The 14,738-nt window shown below is 37.8% G+C and overlaps 1 long non-coding RNA gene across 2 annotated transcripts in view; it reads right to left on the reverse strand.

Moving 5' to 3' along the window:
- Positions 1–14,738, reverse strand: part of LOC145530205 (uncharacterized) — a 441,959-nt gene that overhangs the window by 17,380 nt on the left and 409,841 nt on the right. The window contains exon 3 of one of the 2 annotated variants that reach the window (XR_014071552.1): positions 5,240–5,284. This is a non-coding gene — a long non-coding RNA (uncharacterized LOC145530205). Of the gene's footprint in view, positions 1–5,016; positions 5,285–14,738 lie in introns of both variants that reach the window. The other variant, XR_014071551.1, reaches the window with a different exon arrangement.

Below are 14,738 nucleotides of genomic sequence, written 5' to 3' on the forward strand. Positions count from 1 at the left end.
TTACATAACTTCCTTACTTTCCACTTTCTCATCAGTATAATGTAGATAATACTACTCAATTATGTTTTTTCTAAGAATTAAAATATAAAAGTGGTGTATAAAATGGAGTTTAGTTTCTGGTCCATTGGAAGCAGTTGATATATGGTAGCTATTATTATTATGATCATCCATCTTTCAACAAAGTTTCAGTTCAGTTCAGTTCAGTTCAGTTCAGTCTCTCAGTCGTGTCCGACTCTTTGAGACCCCATGAACCGCAGCACGCCAGGCCTCTCTGTCCATCACCAACTCCTGGAGTCCACCCAAACCTATGTCCATTGAGTCGGTGATTACTGGATGCCTATTATTAACAAGGCTTCCCAGATAGTACAGTGGTAAAGAATCTTCCTGCTAATGCAGGAGATGAGGGTTCAATACCTAGGTCAATATCCTGGAGGAGGAAATGACAATCCACTTCAGTAGTCTTGCCTGGAAAATCATATGGACAGGAGAACCTGGCCAGCTGTAGTCCATGAGGTCTCAAAGAGCCAGACAAGACTTAGTGACATAGCACGTGTTATTAACAAAGCACTTTGCTAATTCGAGATCGAAGTGGGATATGAGTCTTGGAGAATTTCATCCCAACTGACCTGTGGAGCACAGCAGACAACTAGGACTAGCAGAACTCTACTGGCATGTTGGATGCCAGAAACGAACGCTAGTCTTTCCTTCCTTTGTGGTTCTCAGATATTTGCAGGCAGATCAAGGAAACATAATGTGGTTCTTTCCTCATCCATGGAGGAGTCATTTCCTCCAGGAGTCAGGTGGGCTGTCCTTCTTGAGTGTACATGTGGTCTGGTTAGCGCATACCTGTTCCTGTGAGGTTCAGGTGGGACCCTATGCAGCAGGAGGAGCGGTAGGTGGGGCACAGCTTTTCTCCCTAAAACTGAGGTAACTGCACAAACCAGAGTCCTTTTGAGGATTCCCTGAATAACTCGATGATCCAGAACTTATGTTGATCACATTCACCTAGATTTTAACTCTCATCTGAGGCTCATTTGTGAAACATTAAGGAGTTTTAAAGCAGCTTCCTTGGTGGCTCAGCAGTAAAGAATCAGCCTACAATGTGGGAGCCGCAGGAAACATGGGTTTGATCCCTGGGGTTGAGAAGACCCCATGGAGGACAGAGAAGCCTGGCGTGCTATAGTCCATAGAGTTGCCAAGAGTCGACTACTCAACTGAACAACAACTACAAAGCAGCTGAGGGTGAAAGAAGCTAGTTGAAAAGGCAATTTACTGTACAGTTCCAACTATATGACATTATGGAAAAGGAAAACAATAGACACAGAAAAAAGATCAGTGATTGCCAGAGTCTGACGGGGAGCAGAGGGTTGAACAGCAGAACATGGAGGAGTTTGGGGGGCAATTAAAATACTCTGTGATACCATAATGATGGATGTGTTGTGCTGTGTTCTGCTTAGTTGCTCAGTCCTGTCCAACTCTTTGTGACCCCCTGGGTAGGCCACCAGCTCCTCTGATGGGATTTTCCAGGCAAGATACTAGAGTAGGTTGCCATGCTCTCCTGCAGGGGATCTTCCCGACACAGACACAGGGATCAAACCCAGGTCTCCCACATTACAGGCAGATTCTTTACCATCTGAGCCACCAGGGAAGCCCATAATGATGAACATATGTCATTATATATTTATCCCAATACACAGAATGTACAACACTGAGAGTAAAATAACATAAACTACAAACTTTGGGGAATAACGATATGTCAATGTAGGTTCATCAATTGTAACAAATGTACCACTCTGGTGGGGGATTTTGATCACATGGGAGTCTATACATGTGTGCGGGAGGTGGTATATTGGAAATTTCTGTACCTTCCCCTCAATTTTGCTGTGAACTGTAAACTGTTCTTAAAACAAAAATTTTAATAAAATTTTTTGTTAAATCAAGTAAGTTCACATAATAATTCATAAAGAAAAGACTTCAATGCCCAAAGCGTTCATGAATTCCAAAATGTTTGGCTCAACTACATTTCATGTGTGAAAAATATAACAATAGCTGCAAATATTTATAAGATTCTACTACTATTACTGTGATCTTAAAATCTTGAGAAACTGCATCGAATTGTAAAAAAAAAAAAAAAGAAAGAAAAACTGTCTGAGCCTCATGTGTGTACCCCAGCATGTGATGTGTATATATGTGTCTGTGTGCTTTGGGGGAACGTGGTGCCACTGGGAAGAGAATTAGGAGATTAGGAGATTAGAGAATACCTGATGAGGGCATTCTGCATATATCCCAGGCTAGAGAAACTGGACTCGAGGATTTAGCCTACTGTTCTCAAGAATGACTGTATAGTCAGTCATGCATCATTATCAGGGGGATTAGTTTCAAGACCCTCATAACCACCCCCCATCCCCATAGATACCAAAATCCTCAGATGCTCAAGTTCCATACATAAAATGGCATAGCACATTCAACTCTGCATAACTGTGGATTCCACATTCTGGTATCTAACCAACTGCAGATGTGAAAGCCATGGGTACACAGGGTCAATCTATTTAGAATCATCCTGGGATCCTAAATTTTGTTTTTTATTTTTTAAATAAATTTATTCATTTTAACTGGAGGCTAATTACTTTACAATATTGTAGTGGTTTTGCCATACATTGACATGAATCAGCCATGGGTGTACATGTGTTCCCCATCCTGAACCCCCTCCCACCTCCCTCCCCATCCCCTCCCTCAGGGTCATCCCAGTGCAGCAGCCCTGAGCACCCTGTCTCATGCATCAAACCTGGACTGGCGATCTGTTTCACATATGATAATATACATGTTTCAATGCCATTCTCCCAAATCCTCCCACCCTCGCCCTCTCCCAGAGTCCAAAAGACTGCTCTATACATCTGTGTCTCTTTTGCTGTCTCGCATATAGGGTTATCGTTACCATCTTTCTAAATTCCAAATGACTATGTCTGACCCTAACCTTAAAGATTCATATTTAATACCTTTAAGGAAGGAAGGGCCTGGGTATCAATATCTTTCAAATTTTTTCCAGGTCTGATGTGTAGCCAGTGTTGAAAATCATTTATTTAGATGACGAGAAACAGCATAAAGATTTCAGTTAGCTGAGTAACACGATATGATCTGCCTTTTAGAAAGATCTGTCAGCAGTGTGGAGTAGAAGGGGCACAGTTGAACACAGTAGCATGCAATTTATTAGAAACATCAAATTGTCAGAAAACAATCTGAAACCAATAACCAGAAAACAGTTAATTGAGAGGAAATATACTTCTGACTCCATCTCTGGATTATTCTTTATTGACTGGATAAATTGAATTGCTCACACACCATAGAACACAATTTATTTGTTTTGAATTATGTGGCTTCTAATGTCCCAACACATTCTGACATACAGGGACTTTTAGTTCCTGGATTTAGATCTTCGTTTCCTAATGAACCTTAGATGTTGCATATAGGTTAAATATTATATAATTTAGATTGCTGTATAATGTATAAAATTGTTTTTTGAAACTGTTTTGATGTTATTAACTAACCACGGGAAATAAATTAAAAATCACAGGTAGCAATAAAGATACTGATTAGAGGCAACATTAAGATATCTATGTTACTGAATTACAGTACTGAAAGGGATAGGAATATTTATGGGGAGAGTCCTAGTACTAGATTAATTATGGGAAGGTAACCCCCATTTAAAGCCCTAGGTGATTTTACACATACGTTAAACACATACTTATTAATGTTTGGAGAAGAACATCTTTTCTAAAATTTTCTTCTCTCCTAATCTTGCACTGAGAACGTAAAGCTCATTCATTTGGATAAAGGAATAAAATTTGGATAAAATCTGTTTCAATTTTAATTGAATACAAGATCAAGAAAGGGACTGTATCAGCTACTAATGTTATCTGAGAGTAGATCACTTTCTGGGTGACACATTTAAAAGGTGATTTAAAGGCATAATGGGAAAGATTAAGGATAGAAATCCAGATAATAAAAATAAACAGTAATAGTTAAACCTAGATGGAGGAGATCAGAGAATATCTTGAAAGGAGAGAAAAAGGTGAGGCTGGAAGAGAAAGGGAAACTGAAATCGAATTAGGAGGGTCTTGAACATGACAAGAGGTGTGAAGTTGTAGAGCTAGAAAGAATCTCAGCAATCATCTATGTAATATAAATACTCAGATTCAGCAATGGTCTTGAACTTCAAGGCTTCTCCTGAGTTCAAAGGTATTTTCAACTATGTGTAGCAACCATTCAAGTATATAAAATATTCTTTCTTGAAATATATAAATACACATATACACTCCTTTGGGCTTGTTTTAGATGAATACTGGTTATAATGCATAGAATTATTGCAGAAAATCTGCTCAAGATTTCTCTACTGCAGCATGAAGTGAAGCCTAAACATAGTAACAGAGTGACAATCTAGTCTATGAAATGGGAAAAACTTTCTTTTCTTCCAGGATTTCCATCTTTGTCCCTAGAGTGGGAATTCACCAGTTAAAAATTGTAAGGTTCTGGTTGGAGAGTTTCTGTTTTTAGAATTTCTCACCTCTGGCTGCACATAAATGCCATGACCAAGTGAAAGTCACTCAGTCGTGTCCAACTCTTTGCGACCCCATGGACTATACAGTCCATGGAATTCTTCAGGCCAGAATAGTGGAGCGAGTAGCCTTTACCTTCTTCAGGGGATCTTCCCAGCCCAGGGATCGAACCCAGGTCTTCCACATTGCAGGCGGATTCTTTACCAGCTGAGCCACAAGGGAAGTCCAAGAACACTGCAGTGGGTAGCCTATCGCTTCTCCAGCAGATCTTCCCCACCCAGGAATCAAACCCGGGTCTCCCACATTGCAGGTGGATTCTTTACCAACTGAGCTATGAAGGAAGCCCATATGACCAAAGAGATGTTTAAAAAATACCCACTCTCAGATATCCTGATTTAATTAGTTGAGCGGTGGTTGAGAACCATATCCCTGGTGGATCTAGGAGGAAGGATGTATAATTTACCTGTCTTTCTCAGCACGCATGAGTTTCTCTCCTCACTCTGCGTGTGTGAGTCCTCAGACGTTTCTGACTCTTTGCAACCCCACGTGGGGAATGATTAAATCAGCAGTTGTCTCTCTGCAGATCCCCATAATGCTTGGCTGGGTCACCCCAAGATCTAGACTTGGGGAAAAGTGTGAGGAAACACTTGGCCACAAATCAGAAAACTGATATCTAGTCTATTTACCCTTCCGCAGGGATCCCATTCTTAATCCATCAGCTGGTTCAGAGCCTACAGGAGAAAAAGTAGTTCGGTCAGTGGTTATCTTCACAGACTGTTTGTTAAGGTCAAAGTTATCAGAGAAAAATACTTTGCAAGCTTGCTAAATAGGATGTCATACTACTTAACATAGTAAGTATATCTATAAATAAGTAAGTACATCTACAAGTAAGTAAGTATATCTATAAGTAAGTGTATCTATAAGTCAACTGTAAATGGGATTTCAGTCAAAACAAAAAGATTAATCTGTATACTATATCAAATTTGCATATTATTTATAGCAACAGATTTTAAAGTTTCCCCCTTAAAATGTAAAAATATTTGAATAGGGGAATATAATCTATCTCTAATACCTATCATTGTTGTTGTTGTTTAGTCACTAAGTCATCTCTGACTCTGTGACTCCATGGACTGTAGCACACCAGACTCCTCTTTTCTCCACTATCTTCCAGAGTTTGCTCAAATTCATGTCCAATAATACCTATATATTGATCTATTTATCTATCAAAGCAGGGTATATTTTAATTTATTAAAGACATATGAATGCATATTAATATCTTTAAATTGCTATCTCCCCAAAACATTTTTTTTTCCGCCAAATCATCAAATAAACAGTGACGCTATAGCTAGAAAGACACACTGTCAAATTTACCGGAAGTGTTATAAAAACTTGAATATGACTATATGATTCGCAGCAGTAAATCAACATTTTATTTTTAATCATTTGGGGGGATAAGTTAGCCTCTAAGTTTTCTTGAGCTATTATCTTTATTCAGATTATTTATTTTATAAGTTACATCCACTCTTTTACTTATGTTTTAGTTAAATATGTAAACCGTATTTTGTTGTTCAGTCACTCAGTCGTGTCCAACTCTTTGCGATCTCATGGACTGCAGCACTCCAGTCTTCCCTGTCCTTCACCATCTCCCAGAGCTTGCTCAAACTCATGTCCTTTGAGTCAGTGATGCCATTCAACCATCTCATCCTCTGTCGTCCCCTTCTCCTCCTGCCTTCTATCTTTCCCAGCATCAGGGTCTTTTCCAGTGATTCAGCTCTTCACATTAGGTGACCAAAGTATTGGAGCTTCATTTTCAGCATCTGTCCTTTCAATGGATATTCAGGATTGATTTCCTTTAGGATTGACTGTTTTGATTTCCTTGCTGTCCGAGGGACACTCAAGAGTCTTCTCCAGCACTACAGTTTGAAGGCATCAGTTCTTCAGTGCTCAGCCTATTTTATTGTCCAGCTCTCACATCTGTACGTGACTACTGGAAAAATCATAGCTTTGACTATATGGACTTTTGTAGGCAAAGTAATATGTCTGCTTTTTAATACACTGTCTAGGTTTATCATGCTTTCCTTTCAAGGAGCAGGCATCTTTTAATTTCATGGCTGCAGTCACCATTCACAATAATTTTGGATCCCAAGAAAATAAAGTCTGTCACTCTTTCCATTTTTTCCCCATCTATTTGCCATGAAGTCATGGGGCTGGATGCCATGATCTTCATTTTTTGAATGTTGAGTTTTAAGCCAGCTTTTTCACTCTTTTCTTTCACCTTTATCAAGAGGCTCTTTAATTCCTCTTCCCTTTCTTCCATAAGGGTGATTAAGAATATATTACTAAACAAGGCAATCTGTATAATCCATACTTCATTTTTCTGGGAAACTAAATATTTTAATAAATTTGAATTTTATTAAGTTGTCTGTATATATAATACACACACACATATGTAAAGTGTACATAGTTTACTCAATGAAATCAATTAGTAGGTTTACTTCCCATTTAATTTTTAATTTTAATGGAAAAATTATGTTATTCTAGAAAGCAAAACAATGCATATATATGTATAAATACAAATATACATACGTATGTGTGTCTGTTGGAGGCGTTTAATGCTAACATAGTGCTCTTGCATACTGCATGCAACCAAGCTCTAACAACATTTTAAAATGAAGGGCATTAGCTTAGGAATTCATATTTATCTTGGAAATAACATTTATCAAAGATTGCTTTTGAAAGGCATGTATTCATTACCTTACTTCTCCACAGAAAATGTATCCTAGTGGTTGTCTTCTCCATTTGTAGTCACTTCACAATGACCATTTCAAGTTCGTGCTTTATCCTTCCTACATGTGTCATTGATGAAGGTCAATCCATTGCTCAGCACTTTCTCAGACTTTCTTGTCTCATTTCTTTAAGTTGAATAGCAGCACTCAGGGTGAAACTGGCAAAACCAAGATGTCTATTTGTAATGTCTTCTCTTCTTTGACTCCAGGAAAGGTCTCTCCTCATCTCCTGCCTCCTTCTCTGCTGTTCTTGATTCAATCAGAGGCACAAGCCTGTTTCCTTAGGCCCTAGCAGCCTAAATTCCTCAATAGGTACCCAGGTAAGTCAGCCTCTCACAGGCCTAGTTACCCACCTTCTCCCTGTTGCTTTCCACATAATATACCTTATCTCACATGGGGCTACTTTCAACCAGCTATGACACGGTACACAAAATATGTAAATATTTTTTTACACAAATTACACAAAAAATGTAAAATATGTTTGTTTGAAAATAGCATTTTCCAAAGTGATAAACTATATAGGATCAAGCCTAGTAAATTCCCTGGTAGAGAAGTGTGGGGACAGAAGGTGAGGTGAGGGAAGTTTCTGAAAAATTTGAGACGTTTACCATCATAATGCATAACAGCACATCAAAAGTCCTGGGTTTTGGTAACAAAAATCTGTTTCAGCTTGTAAGTTCAAGGACTTTTAAAAAGATTTATGCATAAATTTATTATTATCATCTAACACCTATTAATATCCTTATGAGAAAAAGTTACATGTGTTTTCTTGCTTCAGTTAACATAAAACCATTGCCTCTAATATTATGTGTTATGCCATTTATTCCATTCATTGTAGTGTCTGAACTAGTCTCAAAGAGAACCCAATTGGAGGCCTGGAGGAAATGAGCATTCTCACATACAAATCTCATAAATGTTACAGTTTATTGGGATGAGCTAAAATAATGAATTCTCAGCAAAGCCTCACATGCTTAGGGGTGCAGGCCCCTTAGGACTCCCTGTTCCCCAGAGCAGACATGCTCTGTTGGCGGCACTGGGGTTCTGCCTGTCCTGGGAGAAGAATGGTCATATCCCTTTCCCAAAGAGGAGCTTACCAAGCTTTCATACTTCCAGCCATGTCACCTGGTACTCCAACCTTTAGCAAGCCGTGTGACCTGAATCAAAGATTAAGATGTCAGGTACAACTGCTACCTTGGCCTCTGGTTTCCTGGACTACAAATTATGTGACTATGGCTACGAATCAGGCATGTCCAGTCACGTTGCAGCTTCACAAGGAGAACCAGCCTGTGGACTCATGTGGTCACATGCCTCTATGTGGAGGCTTTGATGGAAATGATCATAGCCAGTCTGGGCTTGGCCTCTGGCACTGTCCACATGAGAGTTTTCTCTGCAGCTTGAATACCAGCAAAAATATTATCTCCCACAATATTGCTCTTTGTATTCTGATGAGAGCTTCATCACATTTTAACATAACATTTCTTTGTTTTCCCAGGCTGACACAGAGCTTTGAGATGCATTTTATGTCCAATTGAAACTGCATGTTTTGGTTGCATAATTTTTTTGTTTTCTTTTCTTTAATGAACTATCTCAAAGCATGTTTACCTAAAATTGAAATGTATGAACTACTCAGACAACTCTGATCTATTTTGGAACAGAGATATAAGAATAAAACAAGGTAAAGTATAAAGTTAATTTAAACACACATGCAATCTCCAGTAGCTATCAGAAAATTAGTAGAATCTGTGAAGAAATCTCCTATTCTCTCTGCATTTATAATGCTGAAGAATACAATTTTAATGATAACCTTGAAGATCATAAATAAAATATAACTTTATGTAACGTCTGTATATTTAATATGTTCTGATTATTTTGTATTTGGTAATCTGTTTGTGGTGTATATAAATTGATGTGTAAGTGCAACAAAACATCAGAATTTGACTTTTATACTTTTTATTTTCTTGGGATACAGTGTCCATGTCCCCAGAGAAATGTTTAAGTCATAGTTATAACTGATTCTAGAGCACTGAAAAAGCTTTTAAGCCACATATTTACTTGGGGATACAGATATTCTTTTCTTTTTGTTTTTTTTCTTTTAATTGGAGGCTAATTACTTTACAATATTGTGGTGGTTTTTGCCATACATTGACATGAATCAGCCATGGGTGTACATGTGTTCCCCATCCTGACCCTCCCTCCCACCTCCCTCCCCATCTCATCCCTCAGGGTGATCCCAGTGCACCAGCCCTGAGCACCCTGCCTCATGCATTGAACCTGGACTTGGCAATCTATTTCACATATGATAATATACATGTTTCAATGCTATTCTCTCAAATCATCCCACCCTCACCTTCTCCCACAGAGTCCAACAGTCTGTTCTTTACATCTGTGTCTCTTTTGCTGTCTTGCATATAGGGTCATCATTACCATCTTTCTAAATTCCATATATATGTCTTAATATACTGTATTGGTGTTTTTCTTTCTGACTTACTTTGCTCTGTATAATAGGCTCCAGTTTCATCCACCTCATTAGAACTGATTCAAATGCATTCTTTTTAATAGCTGAGTAATATTCCATTGTGTATATGTACCATGGCTTTCTTATCCATTCATCTGCTGATGGACATCTAGGTTGCTTCCATGTCCTGGCTATTGTAAACAGTTTCCTCTAGGAGTTTTATAGTTTCTGGTCTTACATTTAGATCTTTAATCCATTTTGAGTTTATTTTTGTGTATGGTGTTAGAAAGTTTTCTAGTTTCATTCTTTTACAGGTGCTTGACCAATTTTTCCAGCACCACTTGTTAAAGCGATTGTCTTTTCTCCAGCACACAGATATTCTAAGGAAATCTCTCTCATGCACATACAGATACACACATGCAAACACACATCTGTGGAATAAACATCCCCTCATTCTCTTTAACATTGCTGAACTCTTCCAAGTGAGGTCAGTAAAAGGAGACATCAAAGATATCCTCTTATGTTAGATTCAAACCTGGTTCCCAGGACATGAGGGGCAGCCAGGCATCGACTGGTGTAAGAAATAAGAGAGGATGGGACTTCCCTGGTGGTGGGGTGGTTAGGACTTTGCCTTCCAATGCAGGGGTTGCAGGTTTGATCCCTGATTGGAGAATTGAGATCCCACATGCCTCTCAGCCAAAACAAAACAAAACAAGAAACAGAAACGGTATTGTAACAAATTCAATAAAGACTTTAAAAAATGACCCACATCAAAATAATCTTAAAAAAATAAAGGAGAGCATCAGAGGTTCAGTTTGAAGAGAAGGGAGACAAGTGCCTACTCATACATGCTTCCAGTGGGCTTCAGAAAGAAGGGATAAGATTTGCAGGAGATGGCTCAGAGAGAGCCTTCTACTCCCCTGACTTTCAGAACAGAACATGTTCCCAGCAAGGGAGGGAAACTGGGCTCTCAAAACCTCAGAGCCAACTGCAAGCATCTGCTGGATCTCATACAGAAATAGGGGCTCAAATATTTCCTTTACTAACTATTCCAAAGATATAGGATTCTTCTGAAATACTGAGACCCTATCATCATATCTGTATTCAATACATCTTTTTCTTTTATTGTGTCAAAGGTGAATAGAAATGAAATTTGATAACTGATTCCTTTGCTAGACTGACCATTTCCTTTTAACAAAATATCCTTGCTTATAGTATTTACTAACAAGCCTTTCCTGCTTTTTTTATATGGTCCAATCACATCATTTTGATAATATATGAAATTGACTGTTATTTGCATCTGATGTCAAGCTCTTTTTTGCTACAAAGCCATCAAATTTTATTGGATTATTTAATATCATTACTTGTTCAGCTATTACGTGTGCGTTGAAGATGCTTACAAATGATATTTAAGATAGAGAAAGCAGGGGGAAAATACTACTATTTAGAACGGTAAAAATGTTATTTCAAATTTGCTATCTCCATGCGAGCCTCAGATATCTGGGGAGTGACAAGTTTGTTAACAGAGCAGGATTGCATTACAAATAGTGCTTAAATAATACAAATCATCATTCAAGAAACTCTGCTTTAGATCTGTACTTAAGATGATTTATTCAGGATGCAAAAGTACTTTCATTTGTCTCTATTCATCTTTGGTCTTACTTTTGAGAGCAGGTTACAAATCTAATTCTGCATGTTGTCAGCTACTTGAACCCAGCGCTTCCATTTATGAACTTGAACTTCAACTCTATATTGTCAGAAGAATAGCACATTATTTCAGTGCTAGCAGCATGAGTCTATTTTAATGGAAACTATTTTATATTTATGATTTCAAATGAAAATCAATTATAAGTCCAGTATAAATCATAAATTGATTAATGTGGGTCTCTTGCCAGTTGAAGAGATTGTTAAGGGCTCAAGCTACAGATGGCTGACTGCAGGGTTTTGATCAGTAATTTTTTTAGAATTTTGAAGTAGTAAAAACTGTGGACATTAAAATTCTGTGGTAGTATTTTGAGCATTCAACAAGATAAAGGATCTAGTTATCAGGTCAGGAGGCAATTGTATTCTATTTACTGAATTCATTTCCTTATAATATTGCAGTAAGATATCTCTGTTGAAAAATACTTCAATATCTCTATTGAAAAGTGTTTTTTTCAATAGAAATATTACTTTATTATTTTTATATTATTATTATTTTACTATTATTACTGCATTATACATTTTCACGATTGCAACTTAGTTAACACCCATTATTTGATTATTCATACAGAAAAGAACAATGCTATTTCTGGCTTTGTTAACCATTAGAGGACCCTTAAACTTGGTAATGAACCAAAACACATCACTTTGTTAAAATTAATACAATAATCTACATGATATAATTGCAATAGGAAAATGACAATGATTGTTCCATTTCAGTTTAATGAAAATTTATTTCCTTGAAAGTAAAAAATCTAAAAAGCCATATGAATATATTTTTCTGAATTATTCCTTCATAACTGTATATTAACCTCAGTCATTCATGTATTTACCGTTATTTCAGCTCCTAAAGCCACCCCCAAGAAGGAGATCTTGAAACTTTTCAATAGCATTTACCCTCCTTTCATAATAATTGCTCACAGTCATTTCTAAGTCCCTCAGTTTCCATCCAACAGTTGTATAGAGAGCTCAGGTTACTTACAAGCTATGTGTGGACTGGCAAAGTTTTCTTATCCAAGATGAAAGAAGCAAGAGAGAGAGGGAAGGGAAGGGAATAAGAGAAGGAAGGAAAAGTAAGGAAATAAAGAAGGGATGGAAGGATGGATGAATGGAAGGGAGACAGGGAGGAAGAAAGAAAAAGATCAGAGGGAAGGAAGGAAGGAAAGAAGAAAGGCAGGAAGGAAGGAATAAAAATAACACATAGTACAGGGTTTTATGAGAATTTAAAAAAAATCATTTACAGTACCTGGCACACAGTAGGAATAAATAATAAATATCACTGTTAGTGCTGCAGTTCACGGGGTCACAAAGAGTCGGACACGACTGAGCAACTGAACTGAACTGAACTGCTAGGTACCAGACAAGTGTTTGAAATGGAATATGAGGTTCTAAAAAGTCTCATAATATCCCATAGCTTGGCTTCCCTTTTTATCTTCTAACTCTTACTTATTAACGAACTGACCATCTCAGGCTGGCGTACACATGTGCTTCATTTAGCAAGGTTCTGCTTTGACTAAAACTATGTGGGGGAAAAAAAAAGAAACATGTTAAATCCTTGCTTTGATTATTGTAGTGAAAAGAAACAGGAAGCAATATAGGAATTTATGAAAAATTTGTATGTAAATGTCTTTTGTCTCAAGAATCATAACCCAAGAAAAAATATTTGTGCTAGGGCCTGACCACGATTAGTAGTACCAAAAATGATTAGATGTGCAAAAAATGCAGATGTGTGAGAAAACGATGATTAGAGAGCATGGTTATTCAAGGAAAGGGCTTGGAGGAAAAGTTTAGATCCCAACTTATACAGAGCAAGCTAATCCTATCAACAATAAAGAACTTTTTTAGACCCTGATTTCCTCTTAGATCTAGAGGTAAAATATTACTTCTTAATTTTAGTTGATTAGACCTAAAATTGCTTGGAAGGCCTCCTGGCAAGGGTAGTGCGTCTTGACTCCATATCAGAAGTTTGCAGTGTTCAAATCACATCTGAGTCAAAGCATTATTTTAAGCTTCCCTGGTGGCTCAGATGGTAAAGAATCTGCCTGCAATGCGGGAGACCTGGGTTCAATCCCTAGGTCGGGAAGACACCCTGGAGAAGGGAATGGCAACCCACTCCAGTATTCTTCGTGGAGAATCCCATGGACAGAGAGCCTGGTGGGCTACAGTCCATGGGGTTGCAAAGAGTCAGACACGATGGAGTAACTAACAGACACACACAAATTGCTATTTAAATGAATCAGTGAAAACATTTTGTTGAGAGATGTTAAACCTTTATATTGTGAGGAATGAGGGAGGGGAAATGACTTCATCTGGATGGAATAAATACATTTTTTCTTGCTTCATAATTTTATTTCAGTTGGAGTTACACACACACACACACACAAAAACTATGAATGGAGGTTAAATCAATACACTTAATTGTTCATCACAGTTTTCAAAAGCACAGTTCTTCTTTCCCAAATAACCTAGTGTTAGTTATTGGCTACTTGACCTGTAGCCCAAGGGTCCATCTGGGCTTTCAAGTTCATTATTTGCCATGTGAAGCAGGCATTTCAGGTGGACCTGTTCAGTTACTGTTAATCACTGCAACGTCTTTTATCTTTCAGCCATAGCTGTACCATACAACCCTTTGCATTGTCTTTGATCTTCCAATCATTACTGACCCAGTTGACAGGATATGAGTATAAACTAAGCTGTCTAATGAGGCTATCTAATTATAGAAGCTTTATATGACCCGTAATTTAATTCTCCTATTCTACTAAAAGTTAGTAGAAATTCTCTTCTTACAAGTTAGGTAACAGGATACTAAACATGGTTATCCCTTACCTTTTCATATTTTTTAACTTCTTGAGACTAGTTTTGCCCAATTTGGATATTTGACTCCATGACATAGAGAACACAGTGTTTAGAACAAAATTTGTATGTCAAAATTTTTAGATGAGTAATGAACCCTTACATAGAAAGTAGAAACTAAACATATTGATCTGCAAAGTATAATCTGTAGCTAATATAAAGAGACTATGGAGTAGGGCCACCTTGGTAACTAACTCTCTTTCCAATTCCTGAATTCTGAGTTTAAGCCAATGCTAGTGATGCAAGGTGATAAATGAGGACCACTCATTTCTGAGCGCAGGGCACTGTGCTCTGCTGCGTTCCCCATTCATAGTGTGAGTCATATTACACTGTGATTGATGAGGCATACCTACCTAAAATGAGGCTGCCCCCAGGGGATGCAGGGAAGTC

The sequence above is a fragment of the Giraffa tippelskirchi genome, chromosome 12, assembly GCF_054371585.1.
Source record: "Giraffa tippelskirchi isolate mGirTip1 chromosome 12, T2T-mGirTip1v1.2.pri, whole genome shotgun sequence".
Classification (NCBI taxonomy): Eukaryota; Metazoa; Chordata; class Mammalia; order Artiodactyla; family Giraffidae; genus Giraffa; species Giraffa tippelskirchi.